Source organism: Oncorhynchus tshawytscha, linkage group LG05, assembly GCF_018296145.1.
Source record: "Oncorhynchus tshawytscha isolate Ot180627B linkage group LG05, Otsh_v2.0, whole genome shotgun sequence".
In the NCBI taxonomy this organism is placed as follows: domain Eukaryota; kingdom Metazoa; phylum Chordata; class Actinopteri; order Salmoniformes; family Salmonidae; genus Oncorhynchus; species Oncorhynchus tshawytscha.
Genome location: NC_056433.1, coordinates 5,210,481 through 5,232,566, shown reverse-complemented (window position 1 = coordinate 5,232,566; position 22,086 = coordinate 5,210,481). Strand labels below are relative to the sequence as shown.

General features: G+C 46.3%; 1 protein-coding gene across 2 annotated transcripts in view; it reads left to right on the top strand.

Annotated features, from left to right (window-relative positions):
- The first annotated feature begins 19,127 nt into the window (after window positions 1-19,127).
- Window positions 19,128-22,086, top strand: part of LOC112235635 (protein-tyrosine kinase 2-beta-like) — a 75,564-nt gene continuing 72,605 nt past the window's right edge. For both annotated transcript variants that reach the window (XM_042321357.1, XM_042321359.1), the window contains exon 1: window positions 19,128-19,274. The gene's annotated coding sequence lies outside the window, so the exon portion shown is untranslated. The remainder of the gene's footprint in view (window positions 19,275-22,086) is intronic.

Sequence of the window (22,086 nt, the reverse complement as noted above, 5' to 3'; positions counted from 1 at the left end):
CTTAGTGTATGTAAACTTCTGACCCACTGGAATAGTGATACAGTGAATTATAAGTAAAATAATCTGCCTGTAAACAATTGTTGGAACATTGACTTGTGTCATGCACAAAGTAGATGTCCTAACCGACTTGCCAAAACTATAGTTTGATAACAAGAAATTCGTGGAGTGGTTGAAAAACGAGTTTTAATGACTCCAACATAAGTGTATGTAAACTTCCAACTTCAACTGTATGTAGTTCTGTCCTTGAGCTGTTCTTGTCTATTAATCTTCTGTATTATGTCATGTTTTGTGTTCTGTGTTCTGTGCTTTGTGTTCTGTGTTCTGTGCTTTGTGTTCTGTGTTCTGTGCTTTGTGTTCTGTGTTCTGTGCTTTGTGTTCTGTGTTCTGTGCTTTGTGTTCTGTGTTCTGTGCTTTGTGTTCTGTGTTCTGTGCTTTGTGTTCTGTGTTCTGTGCTTTGTGTTCTGTATTCTGTATTCTGTGTTTTGAATTCTGTGTTCTGTGCTTTGTGTTCTGTGTTCTGTATTGTGTTTCATGTTTTGTGTGGACCCCAGGAAGAGTAGCTGCTGCTTTTGCTACAGACACTGGGGATCCTAATAAAATACCAAAATACCAAAACTACCTGCCCTCCAGGACATCTTCGCTACACCCGCAATAACATCTACTAAACACGTGTATGTTACCAATAAAATATGATTATTTTATTAGCTGACCGATATGGCCGTCTGGGCAAAAACATTTTGCATCACCCCCACCTGCAAACTGCACATAATTATAGAAATTCACAATATTTACAATTGTAACCCAATAAAAACACAACACTTACAAGCAATTTAAGAAAAGTAACTTAAGAAACAGGATACTGAAAAACAATAGGATATATATATTGTACAGTCCTATAGTTACCCTCAATAGGAGATATTTGCTGTACAGTCCTATAGTTACCCTCAATAGGAGATATTTGCTGTACAGTGCTATAGTTACCCTCAATAGGAGATATATGCTGTACAGTACTAAAATTACTCTCAATAGGAGATATATATGCTGTACAGTACTAGCATTACCTTCAATTTGAGATCAGCACTTATGGGGCAAAGAGAAAAGGATGGTTCTGGTGGTAAGTCTAATGACAACATGTAATGTGGTTGACATACTCCTAAATACATTAGGTCTTCAGTTTGATATGAGCCATGTGGGGTTTGTATCACAACATATGAATCATAAGATATTGACATCTTAATTCTCATCATTTGCATCTGAATCTGTGTGTTTTGTTTGGCACTGGATACATAATCCTCTGAGGAGAAGCACTCTTCACAGCCACAATGAGAATGGAGCTGTCAAAATAAACAACGAGAAAACAGCATCAGAGACAGCAGCTGCTTGGGTGAAAACGTTTTGATAGAGGACCTCTGAGGGCGGTAAAGTCCCAGAAACATTTTGATAGAGGACCTCTGAGGGCTGTAAAGTCCCAGAAACATTTTGATAGAGGACCTCTGAGGACTGTAAAGTCCCAGAAACATTTTGATAGAGGACCTCTGAGGGCTGTAAAGTCCCAGAAACATTTTGATAGAGGACCTCTGAGGGCTGTAAAGTCCCAGAAACATTTTGATAGAGGACCTCTGAGGACTGTAAAGTCCCAGAAACATTTTGATAGAGGACCTCTGAGGGCTGTAAAGTCCCAGAAACATTTTGATAGAGGACCTCTGAGGACTGTAAAGTCCCAGAAACATTTTGATAGAGGACCTCTGAGGACTGTAAAGTCCCAGAAACATTTTGATAGAGGACCTCTGAGGGCTGTAAAGTCCCAGAAACATTTTGATAGAGGACCTCTGAGGACTGTAAAATCCCAGAAACATTTTGATAGAGGACCTCTGAGGGCGGTAAAGTCCCAGAAACATTTTGATAGAGGACCTCTGAGGGCTGTAAAGTCCCAGAAACATTTTGATAGAGGACCTCTGAGGGCTGTAAAGTCCCAGAAACATTTTGATAGAGGACCTCTGAGGACTGTAAAGTCCCAGAAACATTTTGATAGAGGACCTCTGAGGGCTGTAAAGTCCCAGAAACATTTTGATAGAGGACCTCTGAGGGCTGTAAAGTCCCAGAAACATTTTGATAGAGGACCTCTGAGGGCTGTAAAGTCCCAGAAACATTTTGATAGAGGACCTCTGAGGACTGTAAAGTCCCAGAAACATTTTGATAGAGGACCTCTGAGGACTGTAAAGTCCCAGAAACATTTTGATAGAGGACCTCTGAGGGCTGTAAAGTCCCAGAAACATTTTGATAGAGGACCTCTGAGGGCGGTAAAGTCCCAGAAACATTTTGATAGAGGACCTCTGAGGGCTGTAAAGTCCCAGAAACATTTTGATAGAGGACCTCTGAGGGCTGTAAAGTCCCAGAAACATTTTGATAGAGGACCTCTGAGGGCGGTAAAGTCCCAGAAACATTTTGATAGAGGACCTCTGAGGACTGTAAAGTCCCAGAAACATTTTGATAGAGAACCTCTGAGGGCTGTAAAGTCCCAGAAACATTTTGATAGAGGACCTCTGAGGGCTGTAAAGTCCCAGAAACATTTTGATAGAGGACCTCTGAGGGCTGTAAAGTCCCAGAAACATTTTGATAGAGGACCTCTGAGGGCGGTAAAGTCCCAGAAACATTTTGATAGAGGACCTCTGAGGGCTGTAAAGTCCCAGAAACATTTTGATAGAGGACCTCTGAGGGCTGTAAAGTCCCAGAAACATTTTGATAGAGGACCTCTGAGGGCGGTAAAGTCCCAGAAACATTTTGATAGAGGACCTCTGAGGACTGTAAAGTCCCAGAAACATTTTGATAGAGAACCTCTGAGGGCTGTAAAGTCCCAGAAACATTTTGATAGAGGACCTCTGAGGGCTGTAAAGTCCCAGAAACATTTTGATAGAGGACCTCTGAGGGCTGTAAAGTCCCAGAAACATTTTGATAGAGGACCTCTGAGGGCTGTAAAGTCCCAGAAACATTTTGATAGAGGACCTCTGAAGTTGTATTTTTAAATTGTTTAATTTAACCTTTATTTAACCTTTATTTAACCTTTATTTAACTAGGAAAGTCAGTTAAGAACAAATTCTCATTTACAATCTTGGCCTACCAGTACCAAACCCAGATGACGTTGGGCCAATTGTGAGCTACCCTGTGGGACCGCCGATCACGGCCCGATCCCCCAAGGATGGAAGAATTACCCCCCTCACAGTATAAGAAGACCCACACATCCCAGGCTGTAGCTCACACGCTAAGCTCTTTGGCTATTCAGAAGCCAACTCAACCCTTGCATTTGGGATTCAAAGAGCTAGACCAAAGAGTCACCTGCACCAGAGGGAGGGAGGGGATTAAGGATGGAAGGAAGAGAGGGAAGGAGGTGTGGGGGGGGGGAGGGAGGGAGGGAGGGAGGGAGGGAGGGAGGGAGAGAGAGAGAGAGAGAGAGAGAGAGAGAGAGAGAGAGAGAGGCTAGTGGTGGAAAAATGACATCATCTCTCCTGAAATGTCCCCATTATCTCAAACCCAGCTTAGTTTATCCACACACACACACACATGCGCACGCTTATCATCTGAGCCACAAGAGATGACATCATTACCCCTCTCTATACCCCTCCCCCTGCATCCTATTGTGATTTCTTCTGCCTGTCAGGCTGCTTGTGTGTGTGTGTGTCTTTCATCTGAATATCTGAGCCATTCAGAGCATATTGATTCACATGTCTTTGTTACAGACTCAGAAGGACAGCTTGAAATAATATGTAATATCTCATGACTGCAATGGTGTTGATTTCTGTGACTGTTTGATGTTGTGCATTTTGATGTCTTTCATCTGGCAATACACTACTTGCTGACCAAATGTTTTCATTTATGATCCTACGAAAACTTTATTTCCAGTTCAACAGAGAGCAGACTGTAGATGGTTCAGATGTTTGATCCAGTTTAACAGACAGAAGATGGTTCTGGTATTTGATCCAGGTCAACAGACAGAAGATGGTTCTGGTGTTTGATCCAGTTCAACAGACTGTATATGGTTCTGGTGTTTGATCCAGTTCAACAGACAACAGACAGAAGGTGGTTCTGGTGTTTGATCCAGTTCATCAGACAGAAGATGGTTCTGGTGTTTGATCCAGTTCAACAGACAACAGACAGAAGATGGTTCTGGTGTTTGATCCAGTTCAACAGACTGTAGATGGTTCTGGTGTTTGATCCAGTTCAACAGACAGAAGATGGTTCTGGTGTTTGATCCAGTTCAACAGACAACAGACAGAAGATGGTTCTGGTGTTTGATCCAGTTCAACAGACAGAAGATGGTTCTGGTATTTGATCCAGGTCAACAGACAGAAGATGGTTCTGGTGTTTGATCCAGTTCAACAGACTGTATATGGTTCTGGTGTTTGATCCAGTTCAACAGACAACAGACAGAAGGTGGTTCTGGTGTTTGATCCAGTTCAACAGACAGAAGATGGTTCTGGTATTTGATCCAGGTCAACAGACAGAAGATGGTTCTGGTGTTTGATCCAGTTCAACAGACTGTAGATGGTTCTGGTGTTTGATCCAGTTCAACAGACTGTATATGGTTCTGGTGTTTGATCCAGTTCAACAGACAGCAGACTGTGTATGGTTCTGGTGTTTGATCCAGTTCAACAGACTGTATATGGTTCTGGTGTTTGATCCAGTTCAACAGACTTTATATGGTTCTGGTGTTTGATCCAGTTCAACAGACAGCAGACTCTGTATGGTTCTGGTGTTTGATCCAGTTCAACAGACTGTAGATGGTTCTGATGTTTGATCCAGTTCAACAGACTGTAGGTGGTTCTGGTGTTTGATCCAGATCAACAGACTGTAGGTGGTTCTGATGTTTGATCCAGTTCAACAGACTGTAGGTGGTTCTGGTATTTGATCCAGATCATTCTTACACTCTTACATATTCCTTTCTCATTTCGTTCCTCCAGTTTACATGTCATACAGTATTACCCCTGGGAATGATACCCTCACACTTCCTGGTTTTAATCTAATCTATTGTTTATCAACACTGTGTCCCAGTGTGGGATTTGAACCCACACTCACCTGGTGATTGGTTTATGTCCCTGATGGTTGGGCCACACAACAACCCATATATCTACGCACACACACACACACACACACACACACACACACACACACACACACACACACACACACACACACACACACACACACACACACACACACACACACACACACACACATGCCACACACACACATAGTAGGATATATATATATATGCCTTATAGGATTCATGCCAGGTCTAGTGATCTAATCTAATTTGCAGGGATGAACTTTAAAAAAAAAAGGCCAGGTCTATTATAATACAGGACAGGTCTATTATAATACAGGACAGGTCTATTATAATACAGGACAGGTCTATTATAATACAGGCCAGGTCTGTTATAATACAGGCCAGGTCTATTATAATACAGGCCAGGTCTATTATAATACAGGACAGGTCTATTATAATACAGGCCAGATCTATTATAATACAGGCCAGTCTACAGGCCACCTCTTTCTACTCCCCTCTTCCATTTCTCTTCTTCCTCCCCAATCTTCCTCTGCTTTTCTTCCTACTCTCCTCTTCCTCCCCTTCCTACTCTCCTCTTCCTCCCGCTTCCTACTCTCCTCTTCCTCCCCTTCCTACTCACCTCTTCATACTTTCCTCTTCCTACTCTCCTCTTCCTACTCTCCTCTTCCTCCCCCTTCTTCCTACTCTCCTCTTCCTCCCCCTCTTCCTACTCTCCTCTTCCACCCCCTCTTCCTCCTCTCATCTCCCTACTCTCCTCTTCCTCCCCCTTCTTCCTACTCTCCTCTTCAACCCCCGCCTTCCTTCTCACCTCTTTCTACTCTCCTCTTCCTCCCTCCTCTTCATACTTTCCTCTTCCTCCCCCTTCCTACTCTCCTCTTCCTCCCCCTTCTTCCTACTCTCCTCTTCAACCCCCTCTCTTCCTACTCGCCTCTTCCTACTTTCCTCTTCCTCCACCTTCTTCCTACTCTCCTCTTCCTCCTCCTCTTCCTACTCTCCCTATCCTCCCCCTTTTCCTACTCTCCCTATCCTCCCCCCTTTTCCTACTCTCCTCTTCCTACTCTCCTCTTCCTCCCTCCTCTTTCTACTCTCCTCTTCCTCCCCCTCTTCCTACTCTCCTCTTCCTACTCTTCTCTTCCTACTTTCCTCTTCCTCCACCCTCTTCCTCCACCCTCTTCCTATGCTCATCTTCCTACTCTCCTCTTCCTCCCTCATCTTCCTACTCTTCTCTTCCTACTTTCCTCTTCCTCCACCCTCTTCCTCCACCCTCTTCCTCCACCCTCTTCCTATGCTCATCTTCCTACTTTCCTCTTCCTACTCTCCTCTTCCTACTCTCCTCTTCCTCCCTCCTCTTCCTACTCTCCTCTTCCTCCACCCTCTTCCTCCTCTCCATATCCCCACTCTTCCTCCTCTCTTCTTCCTCCTTTCCCTATCCCCCCTCTTCCTCCTCTCCCTTTCCCCCTCTTCCTCCTCTCCACTTCCTCCCACTTCTTCCTTCTCTCCTCTTCCTACTCTCCTCTTCCTACTCTCCTCTTCCTCCCTCTTACTACTCTCCTCTTCCTACTCTCCTCTTCCTCCCTCTTCCTACACTCCTCTTCATACTTTCCTCTTCCTCCTCTCCTCTTTCTACTCTCCTCTTCAACCCCCGCCTTCCTTCTCGCCTCTTTCTACTCTCCTCTTCCTCCCTCCTCTTCCTAATCTCCTCTTCCTCCCCCTCTTCTTCCTCTCCTCTTCCTCCCCCTCTTCCTACTCTCCTCTTCCTTCTTTCCCTCTTCCTCCTCTCTTCTTCCTCCTTTCCCTATCCCCCTCTTCCTCCTCTTCCTCCTCTCCCTATCCCCCTCTTCCTCCTCTCCTCTTCCTACTCTCCTCTTCAACCCCCCGCCTTCCTTCTCGCCTCTTTCTACTCTCCTCTTCCTCCCTCCTCTTCCTAATCTCCTCTTCCTCCCCCTCTTCTTCCTCTCCTCTTCCTCCCCCTCTTCCTACTCTCCTCTTCCTTCTTTCCCTCTTCCTCCTCTCTTCTTCCTCCTTTCCCTATCCCCCTCTTCCTCCTCTTCCTCCTCTCCCTATCCCCCTCTTCCTCCTCTCCTCTTCCTACTCTCCTCTTCCTCCTCTCCTTTTCCTACTCTCCTCTTCATACTCTCCTCTTCCTCCTCTCCTTTTCCTACTCTCCTCTTCATACTTTCCTCTTCCTCCCCTTCCTACCCTCCTCTTCCTCCCCCTTCTTCCTACTCTCCTCTTCAACCCCCTCTCTTCCTACTCGCCTCTTCCTACTTTCCTCTTCCTCCACCCTCTTCCTACTCTCCTCTTCCTCCTCCTCTTCCTACTCTCCCTATCCTCCCCCTTTTCCTACTCTCCCTATCCTCCCCCTTTTCCTACTCTCCTCTTCCTACTCTCCTCTTCCTCCCTCCTCTTCCTACTCTCCTCTTCCTCCCTCCTCTTCCTACTCTCCTCTTCCTCCCTCCTCTTCCTACTCTCCTCTTCCTCCCTCCTCTTCCTACTCTCCCTATCCTCCCCCTTTTCCTACTCTCCCTATCCTCCCCCCTTTTCCTACTCTCCTCTTCCTACTCTCCTCTTCCTCCCTCATCTTCCTACTCTTCTCTTCCTACTTTCCTCTTCCTCCACCCTCTTCCTCCACCCTCTTCCTATGCTCATCTTCCTACTTTCCTCTTCCTACTCTCCTCTTTCTACTCTCCTCTTCCTCCTCTCCACTCCACATCGTAGGACCCATAGGAGTTCCCACTGGTTGCTCTCAGTCTCATGGCCTTTACTTTAGTACTGCAGGTGTCCAATATTTTCCACAGGGTAGAGGTTAGAGGTCAGGGGTGAGCAAACTGACTACTACCGCTGCTAAAACCATTGTGGAATAGCAGACCAATGATGTCACAACGATCAACATTGGTTCGACCCTGGAAAATAAAGAGGTCAATGATGTTGTTGGAATGTGGACTCTCTTTTGTAGACTCAGAGACCATCAAGGAAAGGCATAGTTTTAGCAAGAGAGGAGGGGTAGTGGTCAGGTTAGGAGGGGTAGTGGTCAGGTTAGGAGGGTAGTGGTCAGGTTAGGAGGGTAGTGGTCAGGTTAGGAGGGTAGTGGTCAGGTTAGGAGGGGTAGTGGTCAGGTTAGGAGGGTAGTGGTCAGGTTAGGAGGGTAGTGGTCAGGTTAGGAGGGTAGTGGTCAGGTTAGGAGGGTAGTGGTCAGGTTAGGAGGGTAGTGGTCAGGTTAGGAGGGGTAGTGGTCAGGTTAGGAGGGTAGTGGTTAGGTTAGGAGGGGTAGTGGTCAGGTTAGGAGGGGTAGTGGTCAGGTTAGGAGGGTAGTGGTCAGGTTAGGAGGGTAGTGGTCAGGTTAGGAGGGGTAGTGGTCAGGTTAGGAGGGTAGTGGTCAGGTTAGGAGGGTAGTGGTCAGGTTAGGAGGGGTAGTGGTCAGGTTAGGAGGGTAGTGGTTAGGTTAGGAGGGGTAGTGGTCAGGTTAGGAGGGGTAGTGGTCAGGTTAGGAGGGTAGTGGTCAGGTTAGGAGGGTAGTGGTCAGGTTAGGAGGGTAGTGGTCAGGTTAGGAGGGGTAGTGGTCAGGTTAGGAGGGTAGTGGTCAGGTTAGGAGGGTAGTGGTCAGGTTAGGAGGGTAGTGGTCAGGTTAGGAGGGGTAGTGGTCAGGTTAGGAGGGGTAGTGGTCAGGTTAGGAGGGGTAGTGGTCAGGTTAGGAGGGGTAGTGGTCAGGTTAGGAGGGTAGTGGTCAGGTTAGGAGGGGTAGTGGTCAGGTTAGGAGGGGTAGTGGTCAGGTTAGGAGGGTAGTGGTCAGGTTAGGAGGGTAGTGGTCAGGTTAGGAGGGGTAGTGGTCAGGTTAGGAGGGGTAGTGGTCAGGTTAGGAGGGTAGTGGTCAGGTTAGGAGGGTAGTGGTCAGGTTAGGAGGGGTAGTGGTCAGGTTAGGAGGGTAGTGGTTAGGTTAGGAGGGGTAGTGGTCAGGTTAGGAGGGGTAGTGGTCAGGTTAGGAGTGTAGTGGTCAGGTTAGGAGGGTAGTGGTCAGGTTAGGAGGGTAGTGGTCAGGTTAGGAGGGGTAGTGGTCAGGTTAGGAGGGTAGTGGTCAGGTTAGGAGGGTAGTGGTCAGGTTAGGAGGGTAGTGGTCAGGTTAGGAGGGGTAGTGGTCAGGTTAGGAGGGGTAGTGGTCAGGTTAGGAGGGGTAGTGGTCAGGTTAGGAGGGGTAGTGGTCAGGTTAGGAGGGGTAGTGGTCAGGTTAGGAGGGGTAGTGGTCAGGTTAGGAGGGGTAGTGGTCAGGTTAGGAGGGGTAGTGGTCAGGTTAGGAGGGGTAGTGGTCAGGTTAGGAGGGGTAGTGGTCAGGTTAGGAGGGTAGTGGTCAGGTTAGGAGGGGTAGTGGTCAGGTTAGGAGGGTAGTGGTCAGGTTAGGAGGGTAGTGGTCAGGTTAGGAGGGTAGTGGTCAGGTTAGGAGGGTAGTGGTCAGGTTAGGAGGGTAGTGGTCAGGTTAGGAGGGTAGTGGTCAGGTTAGGAGGGTAGTGGTCAGGTTAGGAGGGGTAGTGGTCAGGTTTGGAGGGTAGTGGTCAGGTTAGGAGGGTAGTGGTCAGGTTAGGAGGGGTAGTGGTCAGGTTAGGAGGGTAGTGGTTAGGTTAGGAGGGGTAGTGGTCAGGTTAGGAGGGGTAGTGGTCAGGTTAGGAGGGTAGTGGTTAGGTTAGGAGGGGTAGTGGTCAGGTTAGGAGGGGTAGTGGTCAGGTTAGGAGGGGTAGTGGTCAGGTTAGGAGGGGTAGTGGTCAGGTTAGGAGGGGTAGTGGTCAGGTTAGGAGGGGTAGTGGTCAGGTTAGGAGGGGTAGTGGTCAGGTTAGGAGGGTAGTGGTCAGGTTAGGAGGGTAGTGGTCAGGTTAGGAGGGGTAGTGGTCAGGTTAGGAGGGTAGTGGTTAGGTTAGGAGGGGTAGTGGTCAGGTTAGGAGGGGTAGTGGTCAGGTTAGGAGGGTAGTGGTTAGGTTAGGAGGGTAGTGGTCAGGTTAGGAGGGGTAGTGGTCAGGTTAGGAGGGGTAGTGGTGGGGTTAGGAGGGTAGTGGTCAGGTTAGGAGGGGTAGTGGTCAGGTTAGGAGGGGTAGTGGTCAGGTTAGGAGGGGTAGTGGTGGGGTTAGGAGGGTAGTGGTCAGGTTAGGAGGGGTAGTGGTCAGGTTAGGAGGGGTAGTGGTGGGGTTAGGAGGGTAGTGGTCAGGTTAGGAGGGGTAGTGGTCAGGTTAGGAGGGGTAGTGGTCAGGTTAGGAGGGGTAGTGGTGGGGTTAGGAGGGTAGTGGTCAGGTTAGGAGGGGTAGTGGTCAGGTTAGGAGGGTAGTGGTCAGGTTAGGAGGGTAGTGGTCAGGTTAGGAGGGTAGTGGTCAGGTTAGGAGGGTAGTGGTCAGGTTAGGAGGGGTAGTGGTCAGGTTAGGAGGGGTAGTGGTGGGGTAGAGAGAGGGGGGTAGGGTCAGGTTAGGAGGGTAGTGGTGGGGTAGAGAGAGAGGGGGGTAGGGTCAGGTTAGGAGGGGTAGTGGTGGGGTAGAGAGAGGGGGGTAGGGTCAGGTTAGGAGGGGTAGTGGTGGGGTAGAGAGAGAGGGGGTAGGGTCAGGTTAGGAGGGTAGTGGTCAGGTTAGGAGGGTAGTGGTGGGGTAGAGAGAGAGGGGGGTAGGGTCAGGTTAGGAGGGGTAGTGGTGGGGTAGAGAGAGAGGGGGTAGGGTCAGGTTAGGAGGGTAGTGGTCAGGTTTGGAGGGGTAGTGGTGGGGTAGAGAGAGGGGGTAGTGGTCAGGTTAGGAGGGGTAGTGGTGGGGTAGAGAGAGAGGGGGGTAGGGTCAGGTTAGGAGGGTAGTGGTCAGGTTAGGAGGGTAGTGGTGGGGTAGAGAGAGAGGGGGGTAGGGTCAGGTTAGGAGGGGTAGTGGTGGGGTAGAGAGAGAGGGGGTAGGGTCAGGTTAGGAGGGTAGTGGTCAGGTTTGGAGGGGTAGTGGTGGGGTAGAGAGAGAGGGGGTAGGGTCAGGTTAGGAGGGGTAGTGGTGGGGTAGAGAGAGAGGGGGTAGGGTCAGGTTAGGAGGGTAGTGGTCAGGTTTGGAGGGGTAGTGGTGGGGTAGAGAGAGAGGGGGGTAGGGTCAGGTTAGGAGGGGTAGTGGTGGGGTAGAGAGAGGGGGGTAGGGTCAGGTTAGGAGGGTAGTGGTCAGGTTTGGAGGGGTAGTGGTGGGGTAGAGAGAGAGGGGGGTAGGGTCAGGTTAGGAGGGGTAGTGGTGGGGTACAGAGAGAGGGGGGTAGGGTCAGGTTAGGAGGGTAGTGGTCAGGTTTGGAGGGGTAGTGGTGGGGTACAGAGAGAGGAGGGGTAGGGTCAGGTTAGGAGGGTAGTGGTCAGGTTAGGAGGGTAGTGGTGGGGTACAGAGAGAACGGAGGGTAGTGGTCAGGTTTGGAGGGGTAGTGGTGGGGTAGAGAGGGGGTAGGGTCAGGTTAGGAGGGTAGTGGTGGGGTACAGAGAGGGGGTAGGGTCAGGTTAGGAGGGTAGTGGTCAGGTTAGGAGGGTAGTGGTGGGGTAGAGAGAGAGGGGGGTAGGGTCAGGTTAGGAGGGTAGTGGTCAGATTAGGAGGGTAGTGGTGGGGTACAGAGAGAGGGGGTAGGGTCAGGTTAGGAGGGTAGTGGTCAGGTTAGGAGGGTAGTGGTGGGGTAGAGAGAGAGGGGGGTAGGGTCAGGTTAGGAGGGTAGTGGTCAGGTTAGGAGGGTAGTGGTGGGGTAGAGAGGGGGTAGGGTCAGGTTAGGAGGGGTAGTGGTGGGGTAGAGAGAGGGGGAATAGGGTCAGGTTAGGAAGGGTAGTGGTGGGGTAGAGAGAGGGCGTAAGGTCAGGCTAGGAGGGGTAGTGGTGGGGTAGAGAGAGGGGGAATAGGGTCAGGTTAGGAAGGGTAGTGGTGGGGTAGAGAGAGGGAGTAAGGTCAGGCTAGGAGGGGTAGTGGTGGGGTAGAGAGAGGGGGAATAGGGTCAGGTTAGGAAGGGTAGTGGTGGGGTACAGAGAGAGGGGGTAGGGTCAGGTTAGGAGGGGTAGTGGTGGGGTAGAGAGAGGGGGTAGGGTCAGGTTAGGAGGGGTAGTGGTGGGGTAGAGAGAGGGGGTAGGGTCAGGTTAGGAGGGGTAGTGGTGGGGTAGAGAGAGGGGGAATAGGGTCAGGTTAGGAAGGGTAGTGGTGGGGTAGAGAGAGGGCGTAAGGTCAGGCTAGGAGGGGTAGTGGTGGGGTAGAGAGAGGGGGAATAGGGTCAGGTTAGGAAGGGTAGTGGTGGGGTAGAGAGAGGGAGTAAGGTCAGGCTAGGAGGGGTAGTGGTGGGGTAGAGAGAGGGGGAATAGGGTCAGGTTAGGAAGGGTAGTGGTGGGGTAGAGAGAGGGAGTAAGGTCAGGCTAGGAGGGGTAGTGGTGGAGTAGAGAGAGGGGGAATAGGGTCAGGTTAGGAAGGGTAGTGGTGGGGTAGAGAGAGGGAGTAAGGTCAGGCTAGGAGGGGTAGTGGTGGGGTAGAGAGAGGGGGAATAGGGTCAGGTTAGGAAGGGTAGTGGTGGGGTACAGAGAGGGGGGTAGGGTCAGGTTAGGAGGGGTAGTGGTGGGGTAGAGAGAGGGGGTAGGGTCAGGTTAGGAAGGGTAGTGTTGGAGTAGAGAGAGGGGGTAGTGGTGGGGTAGAGAAAGCGGGGATAGGGTCAGGTTAGGAGGGGTAGTGGTGGGGTAGAGAGAGGGGGTAGGGTCATGTTAGGAGGGGTAGTGGTGGGGTAGAGAGAGGGATAGGGAGGGTGCATTGGAGCTATGTTAGATCAAAGCATTCCATGTTTTCACCTTTACACCCAAATCCTTCTGGGAGTTTCCTTGAGGGTGGGGTCTGTGGTCACTGAACACTCTGCTGGTGATCCATCTACATTTTGGAAAACAGTTTTAAGCACTGAAGCATGGAATTCCCCCCTTTCCCTGCCTAAGCAAGTTGTGCCAGACTCTGACCTCATTACTGAGAAATGTTTTTTATTTGAAATAAACTGTGGTTTTATTGACTCTGGTTTGCCAGTCAGTTGACTGCATGCCCCTCATTCAGACTCTAGTTGGCTCATTGGAAAGTCGGTCAACTTCTAGTGAATCTTTATTTATTATTTCAACAACTTTCTACTTGTGATGTGCTAGACGCCTTGCGCAAGATTGATGTAAAAAAAATGAAAAATAAAAAATCCACTGGGGCTTGATCCTTTCATGCTGCAGCTTTCTGCTTCTCTGATTGCAGAATCTATTTCTGGTACCATCCCCAGGGTTTGGAATGCGGACCGTATACTCCACCCTTCACAAAAAAATATGCTGACCCATGTGACCTAAATAATGATCGCCCCCATGTCCAAACTCTCTTGCCTAGCAACAATTCTAGAACCCTTGGTTAAAATACTCAACTTAGATTCTAGAACCCTTGGTTAAAATACTCAACTTAGATTCTAGAACCCTTGGTTAAAATACTCAACTTAGATTCTTTTCAAAACGCGTTCTAAATGTACACCAATCAGGTTTCAGACAAGGTCATAGGATCATCTCTGCTACTTCATATGGTTTTAAATTATGTTCTTAATTAAATGTTTGAATAAGAAATACTGTGAGTTTTTTTTTTTAATTGACCGGTCTAGAGCCTTTTACTCATTACTTAATTCAGAAGCTTCAATGTAGCTGGTTTGAAAAGGATTTAAAGGACAGAACACAGTGTGTATTTATTGCTGGTGTTAAATCAGGTTTTCTGAACGTAACAATGGGTGTCCCACAGGGATTGATTCTTGGTCCAGTTCTTTTCAATATTTACATTAACAATATATGTTAATCTGTAAAAAAAAAAAAAAAAAAAAAAAAAAAACTCAGTAAACAAAATCTGTATGCAGATGAAATTGTGGTGTGTGCTATTGCCCCATTGCTGACCAGTGTTGGTGTTGGTGCAGTAGTTCTGTGTTGTTCATCTAGCCAGTGTGTTGGTGTTGGTGCTGTAGTTCTGTGTTGTTCATCTAGCCAGTGTGTTGGTGTTGGTGCTGTAGTTCTGTGTTGTTCATCTAGCCAGTGTGTTGGTGCTGTAGTTCTGTGTTGTTCATCTAGCCGGTGTGTTGGTGCTGTAGTTCTGTGTTGTTCATCTAGCCAGTGTGTTGGTGTTGGTGCTGTAGTTCTGTGTTGTTCATCTAGCCAGTGTGTTGGTGTTGGTGCTGTAGTTCTGTGTCATTCATCTAGCCAGTGTGTTGGTGTTGGTGCTGTAGTTCTGTGTCATTCATCTAGCCAGTGTGTTGGTGTTGGTGCTGTAGTTCTGTGTTGTTCATCTAGCCAGTGTGTTGGTGTAATGCTGTAGTTCTGTGTTGGTCATCTAGCCAGTGTTTTGGTGTTGGTAATGTAGATCTGTGTCATTCATCTAGCCAGTGTGTTGGTGTTGGTGCTGTAGTTCTGTGTCATTCATCTAGCCAGTGTGTTGGTGCTGTAGTTTTGTGTTGTTCATCTGGCCAGTGTGTTGGTGCTGTAGTTCTGTGTTGTTCATCTAGCCAGTGTGTTGGTGTAATGCTGTAGTTATGTGTTGTTCATCTAGCCAGTGTGTTGGTGCTGTAGTTTTGTGTTGTTCATCTAGCCAGTGTGTTGGTAATGTAGTTCTGTGTCGTTCATCTAGCCAGTGTGTTGGTGTTGGTGCTGTAGTTCTGTGTTGTTCATCTAGCCAGTGTGTTGGTGTAATGCTGTAGTTCTGTGTTGTTCATCTAGCCAGTGTGTTGGTGCTGTAGTTTTGTGTTGTTCATCTAGCCAATGTGTTGGTGCTGTAGTTCTGTGTCGTTCACCTAGCCAGTGTGTTGGTGTTGGTGCTGTAGTTATGTGTCGTTTATCTAGCCAGTATGTTGGTGCTGTAGTTCTGTGTCGTTCATCTAGCCAGTGTGTTGGTGTAATGCTGTAGTTCTGTGTTGTTCATCTAGCCAGTGTGTTGGTAATGTAGTTCTGTGTCGTTCATGTAGCCAGTGTGTTGGTGTTGGTGCTGTAGTTCTGTGTCGTTCATCTAGACAGTGTGTTGGTAATGGTGCTGTAGTTCTGTGTTGTTCATCTAGCCAGTGTGTTGGTAATGTAGTTCTGTGTCGTTCATCTAGCCAGTGTGTTGGTAATGGTGCTGTAGTTCTGTGTCGTTCATCTAGCCAGTGTGTTGGTGTTGGTGCTGTAGTTCTGTGTTGTTCATCTAGCCAGTGTGTTGGTAATGTAGTTCTGTGTCATTCATCTAGCCAGTGTTTTGGTAATGTAGTTCTGTGTCGTTCATCTAGCCAGTGTGTTGGTAATGGTGCTGTAGTTCTGTGTTGTTCATCTAGCCAGTGTGTTGGTGTTGGTGCTGTAGTTCTGTGTCGTTCATCTAGCCAGTGTGTTGGTAATGGTGCTGTAGTTCTGTGTCATTCACCTAGCCAGTGTGTTGGTGTTGGTGCTGTAGTTATGTGTTGTTTATCTAGCCAGTATGTTGGTGCTGTAGTTCTGTGTCGTTCATCTAGCCAGTGTGTTGGTGTAATGCTGTAGTTCTGTGTTGTTCATCTAGCCAGTGTGTTGGTAATGTAGTTCTGTGTCGTTCATCTAGCCAGTGTGTTGGTGTTGGTGCTGTAGTTCTGTGTCGTTCATCTAGCCAGTGTGTTGGTAATGGTGCTGTAGTTCTGTGTTGTTCATCTAGCCAGTGTGTTGGTAATGTAGTTCTGTGTCGTTCATCTAGCCAGTGTGTTGGTAATGGTGCTGTAGTTCTGTGTTGTTCATCTAGCCAGTGTGTTGGTGTTGGTGCTGTAGTTCTGTGTTGTTCTTCTAGCCAGTGTGTTGGTGCTGTAGTTCTGTGTTGTTCATCTAGCCAGTGTGTTGGTAATGGTGCTGTAGTTCTGTGTCGTTCATCTAGCCAGTGTGTTGGTGTTGGTGCTGTAGTTCTGTGTCGTTCACCTAGCCAGTGTGTTGGTAATGTAGTTCTGTGTCGTTCATCTAGCCAGTGTGTTGGTAATGGTGCTGTAGTTCTGTGTCGTTCACCTAGCCAGTGTGTTGGTGTTGGTGCTGTAGTTATGTGTTGTTTATCTAGCCAGTATGTTGGTGCTGTAGTTCTGTGTCATTCATCTAGCCAGTGTGTTGGTGTAATGCTGTAGTTCTGTGTTGTTCATCTAGCCAGTGTGTTGGTAATGTAGTTCTGTGTCGTTCATCTAGCCAGTGTGTTGGTGTTGGTGCTGTAGTTCTGTGTCGTTCATCTAGCCAGTGTGTTGGTAATGGTGCTGTAGTTCTGTGTTGTTCATCTAGCCAGTGTGTTGGTAATGTAGTTCTGTGTCGTTCATCTAGCCAGTGTGTTGGTAATGGTGCTGTAGTTCTGTGTTGTTCATCTAGCCAGTGTGTTGGTGTTGGTGCTGTAGTTCTGTGTTGTTCTTCTAGCCAGTGTGTTGGTGCTGTAGTTCTGTGTTGTTCATCTAGCCGGTGTGTTGGTGTTGGTAATGTAGATCTGTGTTGTTCATCTAGCCAGTGTGTTGGTGTTGGTGCTGTAGTTCTGTGTTGTTCATCTAGCCAGTGTTTTGGTGTTGGTAATGTAGATCTGTGTTGTTCATCTAGCCAGTGTGTTGGTGTTGGTGCTGTAGTTCTGTGTCGTTCATCTAGCCAGTGTTTTGGTGTTGCTGCAGTGCTGTTGACCCAGAGTTGGCTCCAGACCTGAACCCTCATTGCAGCTGTCACTGTCTAATACACAACAGTTATGTCAACCCTCTAGCCTTCTGTCTAGTACCTAGAACAGAACTACAGTTATATCAACCCCCTTCTGTCTAGTACCTAGAACAGAACTACAGTTATATCAACCCTCTAGCCTTCTGTCTAGTACCTAGAACAGAACTACAGTTATGTCAACCCTCTAGCCTTCTGTCTAGTACCTAGAACTACAGTTATGTCAACCCCTTCTGTCTAGTACCTAGAACAGAACTACAGTTATATCAACCCTCTAGCCTTCTGTCTAGTACCTAGAACAGAACTACAGTTATGTCAACCCTCTAGCCTTCTGTCTAGTACCTAGAACTACAGTTATGTCAACCCTCTAGCCTTCTGTCTAGTACCTAGAACTACAGTTATATCAACCCTCTAGCCTTCTGTCTAGTACCTAGAACTACAGTTATATCAACCCTCTAGCCTTCTGTCTAGTACCTAGAACTACAGTTATGTCAACCCTCTAGCCTTCTGTCTAGTACCTAGAACTACAGTTATATCAACCCTCTAGCCTTCTGTCTAGTACCTAGAACTACAGTTATGTCAACCCTCTTATGTCAACCCTGTTGTATTGAGATGTGTTCCTGTCTATGGATACTGCTCCCCTATAACACAGACTCTAAAGGGATTATAATACAGACTCTAAAGGGATTATAATACAGACTCTAAAGGGATTATAATACAGACTCTAAAAGGCTTTTCATACAGACTCTAAAGGGATTATAATACAGCCTCTAAAAGGCTTTTCATACAGACTCTAAAGGCCTTTTAATACAGACTCTAAAGGGCTTTTAATACAGCCTCTAAAAGGCTTTTCATACAGACTCTAAAAGGCTTTTCATACAGACTCTAAAAGGCTTTTCATACAGACTCTAAAAGGCTTTTCATACAGACTCTAAAAGGCTTTTCATACAGACTCTAAAGGGCTTTTCAAACAGACTCTAAAAGGCTTTTCATACAGACTCTAAAGGGCTTTTCAAACAGACTCTAAAGGCCTTTTAATACAGCCTCTAAAGGGCAAGATTTGAAGGTAGGTAGTGTCTGAGATGGCAGCGGAGACCAGTGGTGTGTTTAGATCTATACTACCCTCTACTGGTCAATATATTTGTTATTGGAAAACTGTGGAAATAATATCATTAGCCTATAAAAAAAAAAGATGCCTCCCAAATCAGTCAACCCTTTGTCTTGTAGAAGGCTTACATATTATTCTTATTGTGCGTTATGGATCGTTTGAGGTAAATGGAAATGTGGACTTTATATACCATGTATCATTTTATCTCAATCTCTTCATTCAAAGACTCAATCATGGACACTTTTACTGACAGTTGTGGCTGCTTTGTGTGATGTATTGTCTCTACCTTCTTCACCTTTGTCTGTGCCCAATAATGTTTGTACCATGTTTTTGTGCTGCTACCATGTTGTGTTGCTACCATGTTGTTGTCATGTTGTGTTGCTACAATGCTGTGCTGCTACCATGCTGTGTTGCTACCATGTTGTTGTCATGTTGTGTTGCTACCATGCTGTGCTGCTACCATGTTGTGCTGCTACCATGCTGTGTTGCTACCATGTTGTTGTCATGTTGTGTTGCTACCATGCTGTGCTGCTACCATGTTGTGCTGCTACCATGCTGTGTTGCTACCATGCTGTGCTGCTACCATGCTGTGCTACCATGTTGTTCTGCTACCATGCTGTGTTGCTACCATGTTGTTGTCATGTTGTGCTGCTACCATGCTGTGTTGCTACCATGCTGTGCTGCTACCATGCTGTGTTGCTACCATGCTGTGCTGCTACCATGCTGTGCTGCTACCATGCTGTGTTGCTACCATGTTGTTGTCATGTTGTGTTGCTACCATGCTGTGTTGTCATGTTGTGTTGCTACTATGCTGTGTTGTCATGTGTTGCTGCCTTGCTATGCTGTTGTCTTAGGTCTCTCTTTATGTCGTGTTGTGTTTTCTCTCTTGTTGTGATGTGCGTTTTGTCCTATATTTAAAATTTAAAAAAAAATTAACCCAGGCCCCCGTCCCCGCAGGAGGCCTTTTGTCTTTGTAGGCCGTCATTGTAAATAAGAATATGTTCCTAACTGACTTGCCTTAAATCAAGGTAACAAAAACCATCCTTTCAATGGAAAACACACTGGAAATATGTTATCCCAGTACTTTGAAATAGCTTTTGCATGTTTACTACAGCAATGACAATATACTGTAGTCCTACAGCAAATATAGCCCAACACCAATATGTCTATGGGTTGTAAAAATAAAAAAACTGCAAAGCTGATTACAACATAATATCCTTTATTTTCCTAAAACACAAAAGACATTGACAGAGAGAGAGAGAGAGAGAGAGAGGTCCACGCTACAGAAATAAGGAAGTAGCCTACCTACCAAGGCAAGGGAGTGGCTTGGCTCAAGTAAATACCTGTTCCACATACACCTTCTGTTGGAGTCAGAGTCAGTCAGGACTAGGAACCAATCTATTAGAAATAACTATAGAACATTTCTGTGCAGATGCTCGTGGAGGAACATGTCCTTCAATTAGGTAAGACGCAAATATAATAACTTCAATGTGTTTTTTAAATGTCAGATGTGTAAACTCAGATTCCGGTAGCAGATGGTTACCTCCGGTCAAGGGATTTCAAAGTGGTTGGAGTTATCAATTATTGTTTACGTTTTACTCGAAACTAAACTATTCGTGGGTCGTTTGAAGTCAGTCAAAATTCTACCATCATATTAGTTATAATATAAACATGAAGCCCGAGGAGAGAACATATGCCTGGAGTAAGGCGATTGACATTTCTTGACAGTATGAGTGCTTTTACCAGTGTAGATATATGAAAGCATTGCATTTGCTACCTGAGTTGAGTTGGAAGAATCTCCATTATCACTGCAAGTCTGTTCAGGTGAATATTGTTTGCGTGCATTCCAGCACCTGGGGTTATGACTCCGCAGTATGCAACCCTACCTACTCCAACTCAACCCTACCTACTCCAACTCAACCCTATCAACCCTACCAACTCCAACTCAACCCTACCTACTCCAACTCAACCCTACCTACTCCAACCCAACCCTACCTACTCCAACTCAAACCTTTCAACTCCAACTCAACCCTACCAATCCTACCAACTCCAACTCAACTCTACCTACTCCAACTCAACCCTATCAACTCCAACTCAACCTCATTGACTCCGAATCATTCCCATCAACTCCAACTCAACCTCATCAACTCCAAATCATTCCTATCAACTCCAACTCAACCCTATCAACTCCAACTCATTCCTATCAACTCCAACTCAACCTCATCAACTCCAAATCCTTCCTATCAACTCCAAATCAACTCTGCCAACTCCAACTCAATCCTATCAATGCCAAATCAACCCTATCAACGCCAACTCAAGCCTATCAACTCCAAATCAACTCTGCAAACTCCAACTCAACCCTATCAACGCCAAATCAACTATTCCAACTCCAAATCAACTATTCCAACTCCAAATCAACTAATCCAACTCCAAATCAACTAATCCAACTCCAAATCAACTATTCCAACTCCAAATCAACTAATCCAACTCCAAATCAACTAATCCAACTCCAAATCAAGTCTTTGTATTCTGACTCTTTTGGAAAAGGTGAGTATTACAGGGGGGTGGGTGGGTCTGTATTTGTGGCCTCGGAGGTCACCTGATCTGTCAAACGTAGTGTCAGTTTTCAGACATGGGTTTTTCAGTTTGTTGAACAGATATTATGGATTAGAAGAAGGTGTATAATGCCTTGAATGAAACATTATGGTAGCATTTCATTAAAAATATGTCATACCCATGGTATTTCTGTCAATGACTGATTGAACACTACTAGTGATGATACATAGACATGCTTATTGCATAATAAAGGAGACAGCTCCTGTCCTGAATGACTGATATTAATTACAGAGACAGACAAGACGTGACACATCCCCCTGTTTGAGTAATGACTGTTTCCTATACGATACTATATTAATTACAGAGATTCTTGACATATCCCCCCTGTTTGAGTAATGACTGTTTCCTATACACTACTACTGTATAATAAAATATATTAACATTATATATTAATATACTACTCTTTATACTGTAAGAAAAGAAGCAGTACACACACACACACAATTAACGTGGGCAACATTTTGGATATTCCACCTGTAGATGCTTCCCTGTTGTATGTCAACAGACTATTTTCTATTCAAATTCCTCAAATCTACTATGACCTTAACCTAGATTACTCTATTCCACTATGACCTTAACCTAGATTCCTTTATTCCACTAGGACCTTAACCTAGATTCCTCTATTCTACTATGACCTTAACCTAGATTCCTCTAATCTACTATGACCTTAACCTAGATTCCTCTATTCCACTAAGACCTTAACCTAGATTCCTTTATTCCACTAAGACCTTAACCTCGTACAACCATCCCCCAAGTCTTGCGAGCTTACATTCTATTTTGCTACATGGATTCCACAGATTGATAGCACAGGAATAATTACAAGGCAATTATAACCTAACCTTTCTCCCCAGATAATTTATCCTCCCTCACCAAATCACAACAAAATATCCCAAACTGTAAGACCAGTGGCCATCTCGAAGTATGACAGTATCCAATTTGCTAAAGACATAAAAATGGTCCACACACATTCAAACAGTCATGAAGATGGCTCGACAGCATACGGGCCCTCAAATCCTCAAAAGTTCTACAGCTGCACCATTGACAAGCATATTGACTGGCTGCATCACTGCTTGGTATGTCCACTGCACCGATCGCATGGCGATACAGAGGGTGCGGACAACCCAGGTTCATCACTGGTGCCGAGATCCCTGCCATCCCAGGACCTCTATTAAAACCCCTTATGGCTCCGGAACAGATTCTATCCCCAAGCCATACGACTGCTAAATAGCCAACTAAATAGCTAACTAAATAGCTTACCAAATGGCTAACTAAATAGCTACCTAAATGGCTAACCAAATAGCTAACTAAATGGCTAACTAAATGGCTAACCAACTAGCTAACTAAATAGCTAACTAAAGGCTAACCAAATGGCTAACCAACTAGCTAACTAAATAGCTAACTAAATGGCTAACTAAAGGCTAACCAACTAGCTAACTAAATAGCTAACTAAATGGCTAACTAAATGGCTAACCAACTAGCTAACTAAATAGCTAACTAAAGGCTAACCAAATGGCTAACCAAATGGCTAACCAAATAGCTAACTAAATAGCTAACTAAAGGCTAACCAAATGGCTGCATGGACCCTTTTAATTTCATTAAATGTTTTTAAACTGACTTTATGCACACTCAAAGACTCTATATACACACACACACACACAC